This window comes from Schistocerca americana, chromosome 2 (genome assembly GCF_021461395.2).
Source record: "Schistocerca americana isolate TAMUIC-IGC-003095 chromosome 2, iqSchAmer2.1, whole genome shotgun sequence".
Taxonomy (NCBI): domain Eukaryota; kingdom Metazoa; phylum Arthropoda; class Insecta; order Orthoptera; family Acrididae; genus Schistocerca; species Schistocerca americana.
The window spans coordinates 747,868,807-747,887,259 of NC_060120.1; the positions used below are offsets into that span (position 1 = coordinate 747,868,807).

General features: G+C 43.5%; 1 protein-coding gene and 1 non-coding gene across 6 annotated transcripts in view; one reads left to right on the top strand and one right to left on the bottom strand.

Annotated features, from left to right (window-relative positions):
- Positions 1-18,453, top strand: part of LOC124594917 (protein PALS2) — a 344,549-nt gene that overhangs the window by 226,477 nt on the left and 99,619 nt on the right. The gene's annotated exons all lie outside the window — the stretch shown is intronic.
- Positions 10,355-10,429, bottom strand: Trnas-cga. Its single transcript has one exon. It is a non-coding gene; the product is annotated as a tRNA-Ser (tRNA).

Here is an 18,453-nt window from a genome sequence, read left to right on the forward strand (position 1 = left end):
ATCTGAAAGGAATCGGTGTTACTACAGCGGCAAGGCCGCTGGCGTATGCTGAAAATTTAGTGTACTGATAAGATAAGAAGTTAGAAGGTCCTCCACAGCATCAGAGATGTGGAAAACACTAACGGAAAGGACGAAATCATCCATCAAAACATTAGGGCATAACTTTCATGGTACTACAGGGAACGCTAAAATCGTCGCAGTAGAAGCATATACAACAAATAATGGAGGACGCTAGTTAAGGTGAAGAGATGGGCACATTAAACGAAATCATGTCGCGCCGCATCAAATCTGTCAGAAGACTGATGACACAAAAAATGAAAAAAGGCATGTTTAGGACTCCTTTCGTTTTGTACATCTCAAACCCACGAAGGTTGGCTACCATGATGCGTTGGACCAAATCAGTTTTCTGCAGCTGATGTGAGCTGTTTTCTCCTTGTATGTATTACCTGTGTCTATGATTTGATGTCCAATTAATTTTTGTTGAAATTATACTGTTGATTTTTAGCTGGGTCTTGAGAGTACTCACGCTAGCAGTAATGCAGTATTTAAAAAACCTGTACTTCCTTTAACTACAGAGCAAGAGTAGTGATACCGGCACGTTTTTGAAGTACAGTTCCTGTGCCGTGTAAGAGTTGCTCGCATAGCATAACGCCCAGTGCGCTAGCTTGCGATCAGCGAGGCTAGCCATTACCCGCAACGAATCCGCGCGGTGTACTAACGACACGGGCCAACTTGAGGTTATAAGTGGTGTTCCATGCTCGTTTAGGCAAGTAATGGAATGGTTCCCAATGACCGCTCCAGAAAGTGCGATACTCAAACAGTTAAAAGATGATAAAACACAGAACAAAGTTTGTACGATTCACAGACAGAGAGGGCCTGACGACTTCCCTCCCTTAGGTTAAGTGACGACTATGGAGACAGGAAAGGCAACGGGGCCCAAAACAAAAAATAAAATAAATCTGCCAAGTCCTGAAAACAGGGGGATAAACGCCAGCCAAAGGTCGAATATCTGTTTACATTTAATTACGTTACTTATCCTAAAGCTGATACTGTGTTTTAAAGTCCAAAGTGCAATCCTTTTAGAAACTTAGCGGCTATTAACAAAAAAAAGAACTACATGGAGCTGAGCGGCAAGCATTTTCATCCACCAATGTAAATTGTTGACAACTGCGGTAGAAATCCTTTCATTTTGCAATCGCGTGGCAGTTAGTGGATCTTTATACCAGCAGCAGTAGACAACACTCGTAATACCACCCACTGTGCTTACATAGGAAGTAATTCATCGAAACGGAAAGTCTGGTCGTGATATCGTTTCAGCTCTGTTGCCACTGCCATATCTGTATTTTGAAGGATCTCCAAAAAATTCTGAGGAGAAGTGCCAACTACATGGAGCGGTGAAATGTTTCTAACTGTACTGTTCCCTTAGAAAATTACCCTGTCGCTCCTATTGAACCATCCCCCAGGTCACTAAATCGCCCCATTTATTAAACGACGCCCCCACTTGCCTGTCTAAGGTTGGGAAGTTATAATTTAACGTTCATTCGAAATTGCTGTTACCCAGAAGATACTATTGATCAGATACAATAGGATGAAGGTAACAAATCGAAGGCTCACGATATGGCTTTAAAAAGCAAACATTTTATTATTATAAAATTGTTGAACGTTGTTTGTTGGCTTCTATCTCGGGATCTTCAGCCGACGTCCTTTTTTTATTTATTTTTTTAATGATTTTCCTGACTTTTCCCTCAGCACGAGTATCTCACAGTGTCAAAGATTCATCCTCCATTACTACTGACAGAAAGGAGTTGAGCCCGCTACCGTGGACTATATGTACCGGGCGCGTCAACTTCTAATAGCTTTTCCCTCCTCATTACCGCCATGCTTCTCCCCCAGTTACCTGCACATACTAACGAGATAGTAACATTAACGCTAGTTGACCTCGATTTGCTCATATTCTTTTTTGACCCAGGTTCACATCATTCCTCGTAATCAGCATTTCGAGATGGGTTAACTGTTGATCCTTTTCTGCCTGCATATTAAATTTAATGTTGGTATGGAGCCTGTTGAGATTTCTTAGGAAGCCACGAGCTGTTCCTCATCATAGCTCCATACGATGGACAGCTTAGGTTTACAAAGTGTCAGTCAAGTCCAGCGCCTGTCTTTCGAAATGCTCCATAAAGAAATTTACAACTGTCAGGTTTGTGGGTTAACCATGGCGACGCCTACCAGCTCTTTCAATCATGTCTTACCACAAACTACTTTATGTAGAATGGCGATTTCTACGAATAACTGGGAGGTGTCGCAATGGTTCAAGTTTCTTCTCGGAACATTTCGAAAGACAGGTATTGGAATTGACACCTAGTTAACCTAAAGTGTGGCACAAGTGAGTCGACATCTCCTTCGTGTGGAGCCGTGCAAGGAAAGCTCGGCGACTTTCGAAGACAGCTCGACAGTCTCCACACCAAAATTCAATTTTCTATGACAGCAGAATAGGACCAGCAGCTATCTTTTATAGATGTGCTGGGTAGCAGGAATGACGAGAACGTGGTCAACAGCGTGCATCGAAAACCGACACTCATGAACTGTTACTTGCGCAAACTTTCTAATCATAATTCGAGCCACCAAAGAGGAATGATAAACAAAATCGAAACGTGTGTGAGATGCCGCAACACCTAGGGCGCGAGATGCAACATCTGGAATGCGTTATGAGAACCAACGGTTACTCCATCAGTTGCATAAGATGTGTCACGAAAAGTAACACCCGGCGAAGTGACTCGTCGGGAGAAGAAGTGCGGAGTACGACCTTTGTGCCACTCATCCGCAGAGTGAAAGAGAGAATCGGCCGTATGTTGCGCAAACACAGCTTAAAGACTTTTTACAAACCGACCAAGGATATCGGAGAGTGCCCTAGACCGGCAAAGTACAACGGGAACCAACTCGTAACGCCAGGAGTACGCCGCATGCCTCGTACATGTGAAAAAGTATAAAGTATGTGGGAATGACTGGACGATCGATCAGTACCGGTATCACTGCACACAAATAGTATTTCCGTTTGGGATAGGAGGCGAAATCGGCCGTGGTGGAGCACGGACAGTTTGGGACCGACTACATACCAAAATTCGCCGACACGCAGGTTTTCGCCATGGTAAGACCTATCGTGTCCGTTTGTTCAGAAACGACATAGAAATACACAAACGTGACAATAGTTTTAATAAAAAAAGAAAGAAAAATGCAAGGCAAACGGATCCTGGATCGCTGCAGCAAACGACCATTGTAAGAAGCAAGGGCAAACCACAGCAGCAGTGACCAGGGAGACATTGGCGCGACAAGTGCAGCGAGTCTCTGGTACTGGGCTCGACTCCAGTCGCCAGTAGGAATGGCGGCTGAACCTTTGCCAAAGGAAGCCACTCGTGATGGCTAAACATCAGAGATGTCATTAAACAAGCATCATCTGGAGATTCCAAGACAAAAGCCAACAGGCAATACGTCGCCTTATTACTGCCGCCAATAATTTGGATCTTCTATCTTCCGAGAGCGTTGCACAATATTTATAATCTGCTGCAAATAGTATCGATATGAAATTACAATACGATCACCAGGCAATTGATAAAACAACGCCGCGCGGGATTAGCCGAGCGGTCTTTGGTGGCGCTGCGGTCATGTACTGTGCGGCTGGTCCCGGCGGGGGTTCGAGCTCTCCCTCGGGCATGGGTGTCTGTGTTTGTCCTTAGGATAATTTAGGTTAAGTAGTGTGTAAGCTTAGGGACTGATGGCCTTAGCAGTTAAGTCCCATAAGATTTCACGCACATTTTTGATAAAACAACAATATAGTTCTAAAATAAACTCTTAAGACGTAAGGCTTCATCGAACTGCTTATCCCACACTGCAAATTTTACATCTATTTAATTCGCCAAGATATAAGCTGCAAGAGGGGCCAGAGCTAGTTGAAAAAAAAGAAAAAGGCATTTGACTTCCGCGTCATGGCGTGTATTGTTCTCCTTTGAACGGTATTTACGTAACGGCTCCACTGTCATAATATCTGAACGCAAATACACACACCTTAAATTTAGGTCAGCAGACCGGAAATTTTCCTGTCTTGACGATATTTATGTAGAGGAACGTCAGTAGTGTAAAGGTGTAACGTAATTTTTCCACGCTACCTACCACAATTAACGACAGTGACGCCCTTCTTTTTGTATGTCGTACTTGTAACGCACCAATTCTTTCTCAAGAATTAAATACGAGTGGGACTACCTTTCCAGCTATTTCGTCCCTGAAACGTCTTGGAAGTTTAAAAGTGTGTGCTGGTACAGGACTCCAACCCGGCGACTTGCTTTTAGCGGGCACTGCTCTTGTCGACTGAGCTATCCATGGCTGACTGCCAGCCCGCCGTCACACCCTCAGTTCTGACCATACGTCACACCTGTGAGGGCGGGTCGTGAGTCATGTCTGGACAGCACTGCCCGCGATAAGTGAGGCTTCGGGTTCGAACCCTGTTCCAGCACGCAGTTTTAAGTTACCAAGAAATTTTAAATAATTCTAGCTTCATTCTCTTATTTTGGTTCCTTGTAGAAAAGTGCAGTGAATAACTTGGACAATGCTGAGCTTTTGTGTAACACGTCCCGGCATTCAGCTAAAGGGATACGGAAACCTATAACAGCTCTGACGTCGCATGCGATCCGTTGTTTTCCGCTGCCGGCGATTCTTGGGGACAGCTGCATGGTGTGCGTGGTCTCCTATTTTTCCAGATACTAGCAACGACACCATCTTGTGAGTAAGTTGTTGAAGACTAAATTTAAAACACTGATTTTTTATTTCTCCCTTTTGTTGTAAAACACATTTTCTATGAAAACTTCTCCGCAAAAGCAGTTGTGTACATTGCTGGCTTTAAACGATATTGTAGACGCGTTATGTTTGTCTTTCCTAGTTACATAAATTTATAACTATCAATTTCACGTTTAGAACTCTTCATTTGAAAAAGTCTATTAGAAACCGCTGAAGTTTCTGATGCGCTTTGAAGTTTCGTTTCGTTCCTGATTCGTTATTTTTCTTTATTTACAAGTTCGTAAAGTATTTGCGGCGCATAAGCAGTCAGTGGCACAAAATTGTGTGGTTCTGTATGTTGCAACAACGAAGGGATAAAATGCGTCACGAAAGATAGCATATATGATTATATTGTACATTTTAAGTGGCCGTGCGGTTAAAGGCGCTGCAGTCTGGAACCGCAAGACCGCTACGGTCGCAGGTTCGAATCCTGCCTCGGGCATGGATGTTTGTGATGTCCTTAGGTTAGTTAGGTTTAACTAGTTCTAAGTTCTAGGGGACTAATGACCTCACCAGTTGAGTCCCATAGTGCTCAGAGCCATTTGAACCATTTGTACATTTTCCTATGTGATTTTCATTCAGAAGAAAACAGAAGTGCATTTAAGGTTCAAATGGCTCTGAGCACTATGGGACTTAACTTCTAAGGCCATCAGTCCCCTAGAACTTAGAACTACTTAAACCTAACTAACCTAAGGACATGACACACATCCATGCCCAAGGCAGGATTCGAACCTGCGACCGTACCGGTCGCGCGGTTCCAGACTGTAGCGCCTAGAACCGCTCGGCCACCCTGGCCGGCTGCATTTAAGGGACGACTTTCTGTAGTTAGCAGTAAAATGGTGCTTATCATTTTTATACTTGACTATCGTCCACCAAAGACTGCACTGACGTAGATGTTATCGGATCAGAAACTTTCTCACCACCATCTCGACAGTCATCACATCTACACAATACAGCAGCTGGGACCTCGAGCCATTTAGTAAAATGCCTCTGAGCACTATGGGACTCAACTGCTGTGGTCATAAGTCCCCTAGAACTTAGAACTACTTAAACCTAACTAACCTAAGGACATCACACACATCCATGCCCGAGGCAGGATTCGAACCTGCGACCGTAGCGGTCGTGCGGTTCCAGACTGTAGCGCCTTTAACCGCTCGGCCACACCGGCCGGTTAGCCATTTAGTATGTCACTATACATCGACAGAATGGTGGGACAGAACTGTAACTATAATCAGGGCAACAGGTTCTAATCACTTATTAGATGTGAATATGAAGAGACCAACCGAAACTGATCATAACTGAAGCAGTATTCGAACCTCCCAACTTTCGATAAGCATCAAGTAGATTATCATCTGCGAAAATAATTGATGTGGGGTCCAAATGGGTTACTTCCCATATTTCACGTCTAGGTGAAACTATTTTTGGTTGTCCCCGTCGTAAAACAGTTGAAAACTGATTATTTATGACGCATGCTCCAACGTACTGGCGAATTATACATCAGCATCTTTTTTTTTTTTTTTTTTTTCGGAAATTGTGTGTGTGTGTGTGTGTGTGTGTGTGTGTGTGTGTGTGTGTGTGTCAGAGAGAGAGAGAGAGAGTCTGTAAGTAGTATTCGCTTGCATCCCGATGCTCCTATGGATAAAATGGCAAATTAACGTTCCCAGTGTGGCGCAGAATACTTATAAGTGAAAGTAAAGATAGTAAAATGAATAAAATGGTTTAATTAGCGAAAATTGACCTCTAATTTGAAATCCTGGCGTACAGTCCCGATAATACAAGTAATAAGGCACTTGCAAGCTACTGAAATGTCCAACACGACGTGAATTTCCGCCCCTAAGGGATGACTTTGTGATCTCTAGTGAAATCCTAGTTGAAGGAATTGATCAGTCACTTTTAAAATTAACAGAAATTAAAGAAAAAATAGTAACCCAAATTAAGCGCCTCTTGACGTTGAACCAACTATGGAGCACAATCCCGATAGAAGTAATGAGGTGTTTGTGGAATAGGCGGAAAATGCAGAAACAGCAAAAAATACCGATAAAGTCTGAAAATAGCAAAATATGCTAGAAATGCGACCAACGCAACTGCTGCAAGGACATATCGGGTGCGATTCCCAGTGTGACAGGTCTACCACCCATTTGCACGCGGGACAAGTGACCCATGCTCGCTGATCTGAATTTTTGCTTTGCAAAAATGGTTCCTCTTCACCATCTTAATTTTTTTCCCGGCAAAAATTTTGCAATACAACATGTAGAAGGGGAGGAGGCGGGGTTTGTCGACAACAGACTGTTCCGGAAAAAATAAAAATATATTTTTCTCTGTTCTAATCTTCTTCCCTATATAATCTAAAGGGATTGTGTTTATTACATGTTACTGTGTGTGTTATTATGATCAGTTGTCAGCTACTACGCTTTCCGTATGTACCTAATCACATGTATCTTAATTATCAGATGTACGTCTTACGTCCTGCACTTTCTGGCGGAAAGGCAGGCACTTTCGATGGTGACTCAGGGGTGCAATGCGAGAGGCCACTTAGTGCTCACAGGTGGGGCAAGTATGTATCACCCCGAAGGAGGGGTTCGTCGGTGGCGCTTGTCTACAAGCTCGTTTCAAAGCTAAGTCGTTGAGCCAGGCGCCGTCGTGGAACTTGCTGCCAACCTTGACGAATTTCCTCCATCTGCAGTAGTCTTCGGCGAGCTCCTCCCATATGTCACATTCAATATTAAAAGCGTTCATATCGCGTTTGACGCGATCTGTAAGGCGCAGTAGTGTGCGTCGGGGAAGACGAATGTGATTCATACGATGTAAGTGCCCTACCCACCGCAGGCGACGTTTAGTGACGCTAATACTCGGTAGTTTCGCAGTATTCAGGACCATCTCATTTGTCACATGGTGCCTCCATGTTATGCCAAGAATGTTTCGTGCGCACCGTAGATGAAAGGTGTTGAGCTTACGTTCTTGTTTAGCGTATGATGTCCAGGTCTCAGCGCCTCACAAGGGGGTGCTCAGCACACATGGTTGATAGATGAGCATTTCTGAGGTCGCTTAGAATGTACACCAAAGGTAATAAACGAAAAGAAAAAAGAGTTCCGTACGACCTTAATTATGTATATAGACAGTTTACCCATTCCGGGAATCGGGAACCTAGACGATTTTTGCCTGTTATCGGCATTGATACTGCTTACACATCGGTCCCAGGAATTCCAACTTTCGAGAATGTTTTAATTTCATGTTCGAAGTCGAATAATAAATGACAAAGGAAAAAAAAATTCGGATGATATAATTACAAATTAATATTTTTCTGGTTTTTTTTCCTTCACTTGTACTGTGAAACCTTTCTTCTTGCCAAATTCCATGATCCTACATCAAGGGGAAGTACCTCATAGATTTTAATGAATGAGTTTGCGAGTATCAAAATATGTAACATAAATGGCCGTACCTTTTGATTGTATTCACTTAGAAGCTAACATTTATGTGACCAGTGGAGTACAGACTTTAGTATGTGACGTAAATTTCAACTTGATAAGTCTTAATAAACGAACGGACAGACAGTCTGATAATAAATGACAAAATTTTTTCCAGTGATATAGTTACAAATTACCAATTTTCGAATTTTTTGCTCTAGTCGTATTGTGAAACCTTCCTTCTTGCAAGATTTCAAGATTCTAGGTCAAATGCAAGCACCCTGTTGCTTTTGATGAGTGAATTTTCGAATGTCAAAATATGTTCGTATCTTCTGACTGCATTGACTTAAAATTTTACAATTTTTACGCAGCCAAGGGACCCTAGATCTTAGTATGAGTCACAAATATGAACGTGATACGTCTACCCTTTGCTGCGAGAAAGGGTTCTTAACAGTCGGATAGACAGAAGGATGGACGAACAGCACAGCGATCCTATAAGCGTTCCGTTTCTACAGATTGAGACACGGAACCCTAATAAACGAAAAGTGTATTGAGTGCACGACTTATGTAACATGGAGCAGTACAGTATGCACACCAAAGACAATAAGTGAACAGAAAAGACTGTCAGTGAGACCAAGGAAACGGAAAGTACATGCAGCTTCCTTCGCATATAGCTATATTTACTTTCTTGTTACGAGTGTATCATTTCATTTCCGAAACTTATGTAATAGCATTTTTTTAATTTGCTGTTATATATTGTAGATAAGAACACTGTAGTATGGTTGTAATTTCATGTCCTCTAGACTACAGTGAGCCCTGGTGGGGAAAAATGCTTCAGAGCTATAGGAGTCTCCAGTCAGGGCCCCTTTCTTTAGATTAGATTCGATGTACTTTCGTTCCATAGATCTAAAGTGAGAAGACTCTCCATTATGTAAAACACGTCAGAAAACAAGAATACACTACACAAATTTAGAAACACAAACAGATATGCTAAAGTACCTTCCACAGATCCCACGTGAAATGGTCCTCACGGATTTGGAATAAGCCAGGAAATCTTAAACATACTTTTATTTAAAAGATGATAGCAAATTTGTCACAATACATGTAAACCTTCAATACACTGAGGTGCGTATGATAATCCTTAGTCTATTGCATCCATGCATCATCAAGTTGCAAAAAATCATTTTACAACACTTATTTACAATGATCACATTACTGCATTTAATTTGTACGGAAGTCAGTTTGTACGTAATACTTGTATTAGTAACATATAGACATGAGTAGGTTCTGCTAAGAAATTCATCAATGGAATAGAAGGAGTTTGTCACCAATAAATTCTTTAGGCTCCACTTAAACTGAACTTTATCAGTAGCTAAACTTTTTATGGTTACTGGCAAGTTAGTGAAAGTGTGTGTTCCTAGTAAAGGACACCTTTTTGGAGCAAAGTAAGTGACACGAAACCCATGCGAATATTATTCTTATCTCTAGTATTGATTCCGTGAACAGAGCTATTGGCTTGAAAAACAGGTACATTTTTAAAGGGAAATACCCTTAAGGAATATGTATATTTGGAAACAGTAGTTAGTATCCATAGTTCTCTAAACAGGTCTCTGCAGAGTGTTATTGAGATTTCACCACAAATAATTCGTATTACACCTTTCTGGATTCGGAAAATTTCATCTTGGGTCGATGAGCTACCCCAAAAAATAATCCTCCTTTGACAATGTGGAATGAAAGTATGCAAAGTATGCTAGCTTTTTATTTTTATATCACTTGTGTCTAACAACATTCACATTGTAAGTAGAGATTTGTTTGGGCGCTTCAGTAGTTATTTGGTATGATCTTGCCAGTTGAATATATTATGAAGCTGTATGCCTAAGAATTTAATACTGATGAATTTTTCCATCCGCTTATCGTCATGTTTTGGGCATATACCAGCGAGAAACCTCTTAAAAATTCTGAATTGCATGTGGTTTAGTGACAAAGAATTGGCTAGGAACTATTTCTGAATGTCATGAAAATTTCAGTAAGCGATCTTTCTAAAACCGTATTTGATATCCAGAATGAGATTTTCACTCTGCAGCGAAGTGTGCGCTGATATGAAACTTCCTGCCAGATTAAAACTGTGCGCCCGACCGAGACTCGAACTCGGGACCTTTGCCTTTCGCGGGCAAGTGCTCTACCAACTGAGCTACCGAAGCACGACTCACGCCCGGTACTCACAGCTTTACTTCTGCCAGAGCACTTGCCCGCGAAAGGCAAAGGTCCCGAGTCCGAGTCTCGGTCGGGCACACAGTTTTAATCTGCCAGGAAGTTTCGTATTTGATATGTTATTTCGAAATTTTTGCATTATCTGCAAACGAAAAAAATTTGGAGTCTAGTAATGTTACACGATGAAGGGCACTGATATATAAAAGAAAACGGGAGGTGCCTAAGATGGAATCTCGTGGGGGACGTTTCAGTGGGTTCCAACGATATCAATGGGACATGTGCGAACATCATGCAGATAATGAAATGCTTAAAATTTTTGTGGACCGCCTGCATATCTATACACACGTGTGTTCACACTGAAGACTAGCAGAAAATGAAATAATAAGGCTTATGAAAGAAAACAATACCTTACTATGACTCTAAAGAATAATGGAAATGAAGGCAATCTGTTCGAATGTGCACGTCTTTGGTTCCCAGCAAGGCATTTTCAATGCTGTATTGCTCCAAATTCTTGGATCCTCATCATCACACTGTCCACAAGGCGGTCGAGAGAGGGCGAATCACCTAAGACTTTCACAAATATCGCGGAAATGGAAATTGCTGATGATGTGCGATTTTCACAGAATGGATTGGTAATGGGGTTCATATTATTTGCCAATCAAGAGATTGTAGTAATACTTAGAAAGCTGATTTTTTGTGCAAACGTACTTTACATACTAAAGAACAACATAAGTGTATACACTGGTTATATGGATTCCGACCAGTAACGAGACAATTGTCCAGTCAAATTGTGTTCAAAATGACCACCGGCAGTGGCAATACACGATTCCAGTCTGGTGCGCAACGATTGCCAAACACATGCTAGCATTTCACAGGAGATGTCCGAGCAGGATGCAGTAATACGTCCTTGCATATCATTGAGTGTAGTTGATATATCCTTGTAGAAAGCGTCTTTCAGCTTCCACCGCAGAAAAAAATGCTACAGGTGTCAAATCTGGGAAACGCGCCAGTCAAGGACAGGCCCTCTATGTCCATTCAAATGGTTTAAATGGTTCAAATGGCTCTGAGTACTATGGGACTTAACATCTGAGGTCATCAGTCCCCTAGAACTTAGAACAACTTAAACCTAACTAACCTAAGGACATCACACACATCCATGCCCGATGCAGGATTCGAACCTGCGACCGTAGCGATCGCGCGGTTCCAGACTGAAGCGCCTAGAACCGCTCGGCAACATCGGCCGGCTCTACGTCCATTCCAACGATTTGGAGACAATTTGTGAAGGCATGCTGTAGTACTTAGTGCACTATGCACCGGACAGCCATCATGTCGGTACCACAGGTTCCTCTTAGTCTGTAGAGGAACGTCTTCTAGCATCGGTGGAAGATGCTCTGTTAGGAAGATGCGATATTTGTGCGCGTTCAGTGTTCCGACTCTGACAAACGCGCCTATGAGCTGTTGGCTCATTATCCCACACCACACGTTTGTACTACATGGACGCCGGCGTTCCACCCGACGAAGCCAACGGTGGTAGTCAACAGACCAAAAGCGCGTTTTTCGGCAGTTTACCTGACCGTGATTGGTAAATGTGGCTTCAACACTAACCAAGATACATCATACATCTGGAGTATCCTGTCTTAGTGCCCATGTACAGAAATTCCACACAGCTCTTGATGGAGAGAGAAGTGATAGGGATGGAACCTGTCGATGAAGAATGCGTAGGACACTTGCCTGACTCACGTCACTTCCTCATGCGATTGCGCGGGATCTAAAGTGCAGATCAACTGCAACAGCAGCAAGAATTTTAATTTCACCTTCACTTGGTTCCTCCTGTTACGTCATCTCCGTGTTGCACTACCACTCTCACGAAACTGGTTGAAGAGGCTGATAAATAATTGCCGAGGTGGCTGACTCCTGTCGGGATATCTTGCCCATACACCGTACAAGAACGAACTGCATTCTTCCTACACTCTCCGTACACCACGAGCTTGTCCGCTTTTCCTGCATTGGTAAATCCTATCGTCCAATCACGACCTACTGCTTGAACTGTCACGCACTATAACTGACTAGCAAGTCGCAGTGCGTTCAAGGAACACACAAGCACATTTAAGCAAACATAAAAACATCGCACCAAGCAACTACGCAGGTTGAATGGCACAAAAAAGCGTCCGCGTGGAAATTTTTCAAAATACGATACTTCGCCAACGACGCGCACTAGACGCCTGTGATAAACACCACTGAGGTTCAGGCGCTCAGTCCGGAACCGCGCGACTACTACTGTCGCAGGTTCGAATCCTGCCTCGGGCGTGGATGTGTGTGATGTCCTTAGGTTAGTTAGGTTTACGTAGTTCTAAGTTCTAGGGGACTAATGACCACAGATGTTAAGTCCCATAGTGCTCAGAGCCAAACACCACTGACATTCTAATGTACACTACTTTTAGTTTGTTAATGTCAGTAGGCATTGTTCTATTTATAAAAGTGTCCGTTTGCTCAAACAATACCCTTTCTAAGCATTATAGCCAGTGCAAACTTACAGAGCTGCCTTTCCGCTTTCCACAAACGTATTAGTAATCTAAAACAAAATTTCATTTCAATAAACACAGTGACGAAAATCTCTTCATCGACTATAATGTAATACACAAAGTTCATCGACTGCAATGTAATGTCAACTTGCAGAAATTTCTCGGGCAGCTTATAAAAATCTATATTCATTGGACCAAAGAGCGTCAGCAAATTAGAGGGAGCTCTTGTTTCAATCACTCAGTTCTGTAAGTAGCCAGTCCAGTTCGCTTCTGTGCCTAGGGAAGCAAAAATATTGGTTAACATCCTGGATCTGCCCATAAACACATTGTAGTGTTGGTATGACGTGAATTGTACGGAGGTGATGTCAGTAGCAGCCGTGGCCTAATTTCAGTCAGTAAGTGGCCATTACGAACCACTTCCTGTTCGCTTTACTGGTGGAGTTACGTTTCATTTTCTACTTTTCAGTATGCGATTGCGCCTTCAGTATATGTAGGTGTCTACAGCAAATGCCGTTATGCACATATTCAGTCTCCCAGTCCTTGTTCCATTCGCGCTTGGCTACATCTCTGACTACAGCATTTAGATACCCAGATCTAATGCAGCTTTTTCGTGTTCCATCCTTTACTCTATTCGTTGCCAATTACTCGCACTTCTCATGCCTCTGTCTCGTCATGCCTCTTGGTCCACACAAATAATGCGTACTGTTTATTCGTGGTTCTGATACAGTATGAGCTGTTTGCTATGTTGAATAGGAACTCTATTACTTTCACCAGCTGATGCAGTTGCAGTGAGGAGAGAGATGAGGTTAGTAATACAATACTGTCAACTTGGTTCACCATACTCTACCTTAGCACTCCTTCAATGGCAAGTTTACCCTTGTAAATTGACGCTTCTTTCGATTGGCGGATAGTCCACTCCCTTTAGTTTTTTGTACGTACACACGCACTGAGTCCTGGTACTGTTACTGCTCGAGGCTGACTGGTACTGTTACTGCTCGAAGCTGCCCCACTGTTGGATGGTGGCCATCCTTAAGTCGTCCAGTGACTAGGGTTGGTTCATGACAGCAGATGCCGCAGTCCAGTCCATTCGATTAATTCCCGCCTCCTGGATGAAGGTGTTCACGAAGCGGTTGCCGTGTGCTCTTGCGTTATCGTATCCAGAGACAAGAGTTGGCCACAGGACTGGGCAGTACGGAAGAAGATCCTGTCCTGATATGCCACAGTCCACGAATTAACTTTGACAGTGACTTCTCTGTAAACGATACTGACGCAAAACATGACTGACACACCTGCCTGCTGAACTCTGGACATCCCTAAGATGTGCGTTGATGTGTGGTCACGTCGACAGTCTTCTACGACGATCTGACATCAGGCAAATTTTCCACTCTTTGGTGAGAAGAACCACACCAATGATCTAGGTTCCAATCCAGAAGTTCCCTTGCTCACTTTCTTCGCGCTCTGCAGTGGTGGGTGGTGGTGGTGATGTTGATGTAGAGCACTGTTGAATGTTTGATTTGATTCTTTAGTGGGTGTTTGTACTGTTGTTCCAAATTACGCCTAGGATGACTGATCGCATGGAAAAGGTTGCGTACTATCTGGGTCGACACAGCCCTTCCAGTTGCCTCTAGAAAAGTAACGCACAGTTCTGCTGCATTTTTCTGTGCGTGTCTGCGATCCGTAATTAGTAGGTAGCAGTCGTCAGCTGGTGTTGTGGAACGCGGACGACTAAACAAGGCAGGTACTTACTAGTTTCCCTCTTGTGATAGTGATCGTATGTTCCAACGATGTCGATGTCGCCTTGGTAAAAGCGAATTAAACGGAAAACACAAGTTCCTGTGCTGTCAGACATACTTGCCGTGATAATGAACACCTCTACGCTTCGAATAATCCTTCGAGACATGCTGAAAGACTTAACAGTGTGACCCGATACGTTTGGAGGGACAGGAGAATGTCCGTTATGTTCATTATCTCGGTACGCGGCGATTTCCTGTGGTCCATGCAGTATACAAGGTTTCCCAGGAGGAATGGCCAATATTCAGGGATATGGCAGGAACAATCATTCGAAGCTAAAAAGTCCAATAAACTCGGGTTCTACAACACACACTTTAGAAGCTATGAGCACTTCTTCAACTTCGACACTGTGAAACAAATCTCTTCTACTGCAAGTTCTTTGCTTTCCTTATTTTAAGAGGAGGTAATATGGAGCAAAACAGAAGAAAAGGGTCCGGTAAACATGGGCTCTAAAGCGCATACTTTAACACCTTGCCGGCCGGAGTGGCCGAGCGGTTCTAGGCGCTACAGTCTGGAGCCGCGCCACCGCTACGGTTACAGGTTCGAATACTGCCTCGGGCATGGATGTGTGTGATGTCCTTAGGTTAGTTAGGTTTAAGTACTTCTAAGTTCTAGGGGACTGATGACCTCAGATGTTAAGTCCCATAGTGCTCAGAGTCAGAGGCAAACCAACGAGACGGCAATCGAATCCGAGCAGCATTATTAGACTGTGCCCGAAGTCACGAACCGTAAGCTTTACCGTCGTATGGCGGAGCGTACCTATGGACAATAGGCGGTCGCAGGCGAGACAGCAGCTGGTGGACCTACCGAGAGGACGTTCCAGAATGGGGTTTTGTTAGCTGGTCGGCACCTCACACTAGTGTGCTGATGGCTGAAAAAAGTAATTCAACTTTCTGGGTGGTTAAGGGTCTAGCTGCCGCCTCCTGCGCCATAGAATAGGCCGCTTCCTTTTTGCACCAGAAGTTTCCTAACGTGGCGCAGTCTCTCCTGTTGGGACGACTGACCTTTCTGGGTTCGTGTGCGCCTCAAGACCAAGAAGATGCTCGGTTTGAACCTGAATCATTTTCACGACTGCCGCCAGACTGAAAAGTTTATTAATTTCTCTCGAAATGACGGCAGCCAAAATCTGTTTACAGATTTCGGTTCCTCTGTGTGCAGCAAATTGTTATTACAAGGTTTCTTTCGTTTATGTAATTATTTGGATGCTTCAATTCGCGACTGAACCTTTAGACACGTCGAAATAAGACTGACGTATAAACTATGGATAGAGTACCGGTTTGTTCGTGACAAAAAGAACCCGAATCTGTCAACTAGTTCTTATTCTTTAATTATTTCTCGACTCATCCTTTGTTTCCAGCCTTGTGCGGCCCTCCGCGCGCTTGTCACTGTACTTTGCGTTCTCGGAAGGTTTCGTAACACCATGTGTTGTAGTTTGCTATTGTCCTTTCTAAACAATTCTAAAAATTTACAAAAGAAGGCGGCAACAGCCAAGGGACTGGTTGCAAGACGTCCGTACATTGTTTTCATACAAAATGAGTCCAGTTTTTGAGCGCGTCGAGAAAATCACGGTCCCACCTATAGTTGGGCGCGATCTTTTTGACACAAAGTTGGGGCCCGAGCTATGTGGATCACATTTCTTCTGCTGACAAGTGCTGATAACTATTGAGGTATGCATTGTAGAGCCATGTTTACTAGCCTTTTTGCTTCGAAAGATCGTCATGTCCTTGAATACTCATTATTCCTCCCGGGCAACCTGTAGAGATAAAAAAAAGACACAACTAAGTGAGTTATGAGAGTGGTGCAAAACGTTTTTATTAATAATGAGGTCTTGTTGGAAGGAACCACGGAACGAAAAAAATATGCCAGTAGTAGGGTCCTCGATTACGAAGTCATTAGAGACGGAGCAGTTGCTCAAATGGTTCAAATGGCTCTGAGCACTATGGGACTTTACTTCTGAGGTCATCAGTCCCCTTGAAATTAGAACTACTTAAACCTAACTAACCTAAGAACATCACACACATCCATGCCCGAGGCAGGATTCGAACCTGCGACCGTAGCGGTCTCGCGATTCCAGACTGTAGGCCTAAAACCGCTCGGCCACCTCGGCCGGTCAGCAGTTGCTCGGAATAGGGAATAATAGGGAGGTGTCCTTCTAAAAGGAACCTTCCTAGCATTTGCTGTAGGTGACTTAGGGAAACAACGGAATACCTACATCTGGATGGCTGGGCGGTGATTTGAACAACTGTCCTCCCGAATGCGAATGCATTGTTACTGTCTACCTCTCGCGATGGAGTATTTGGAACATGCCTTATATTATGTTGGAGAGCTAACGGGTAAATGGAAAAGAATTTAGTTGCAGCAACGATTTCGGCATCGTACCCGATTAAACCGGATAAACTCCGTTGTGTTGTTTCGAAACTAAACTGTTCATATTTAAATGACTCCGGACCTTTTAACACTCTTCATGAGCTGTTTGTCCACCGATAGCCCAAAAAAAATGGTTCAAATGGCTCTGAGCACTATGGGACTTAACAGCTGCGGTTATCAGTCCCCTAGAACTTAGAACTACTTAAACGTAACTAACCTAAGGACATCACACACATCCATGCCCGAGGCAGGATTCGAACCTGCGACCGTAGCAGTCGCGCGGACAGATAGCCCAGGAAGTTTGATTGATACCAATAGGGTGCTGAATGGAACCGGCATGCGTAACATATCTACACGGTCCAGTGAGTGGGGAGTTCCTTTGTGCATTCAGATAGTAGCAGGGCATAAATTATTAGTGAAGGAGTGGTTAACTACTGCCTTACGGATTAGAGGATCAGAGCAAGGTTGGAGGCCCTTATTAGAACAGTCTAGTGAACATAATAGCGGAGGAAATGAATTCAACCATGCTAATAAAGTTTATTTTTCCGACTAGGGTATGATTACGGGGCCATACGTAGACGAAGACTGAGACCTTGTTTTCTGCGAACATACAAACCAAAGAAACACTTCGAGTGGTTTCCTCTAAAACGTCTTGTTGTAAAGCTGCAGGCTGCGGACAGTCTCTGACGCCAGCCTCGAGCAACATTGTCAGATAGTTTGGAAGTCGCAGATGATTCAGAGTGTACCTTGGAGCGTCCCTGTCACAGCCGTGTTCTTTGTTCGACGAGGAGAGCGGTGGGAACATTGACACCTTGAGTGAACTGCGTCAGCTAATTAGCTGGGGGACAGCCCGTATCTTCCCATCGCTGAGTGGCGTGAGAGGCTCCTACGTGCCACGTCACACAGCAACCCGCCCGCTCCCATGACCTCGCCAGGGCAATATTGCCAATCACTGGCAGGTTCGCTATTGCAGTTGCTCAAGGAACGGTTTGGTAGTTCAAAGATATTAATTTTGACCCTCTGTGGATCCCAGCACTGTTTCTTCGTGTACGTATATTCCGATACATTCCGCAACACAAGCCTGTTTTTCTAAGAAGTACCATTATACGGTATCTCAAGTGTTTGAGGGAACAAAAACAATAGAATTTTCAGAAATTTCGTAGGCAAACGAAAAGTGGGAAATGGACAAATGGACCACCAAACTGACCAACGTGATGTCTCGTTTTGGAAGAAAAACTTCCAATTTTTTTGTGAAATGAGTTCTCAAAAACTAAGAAAATAAACAGATTGCGCAATAACATTAAAAGACTGCTTTTTTGAAACCCCATCTTTTT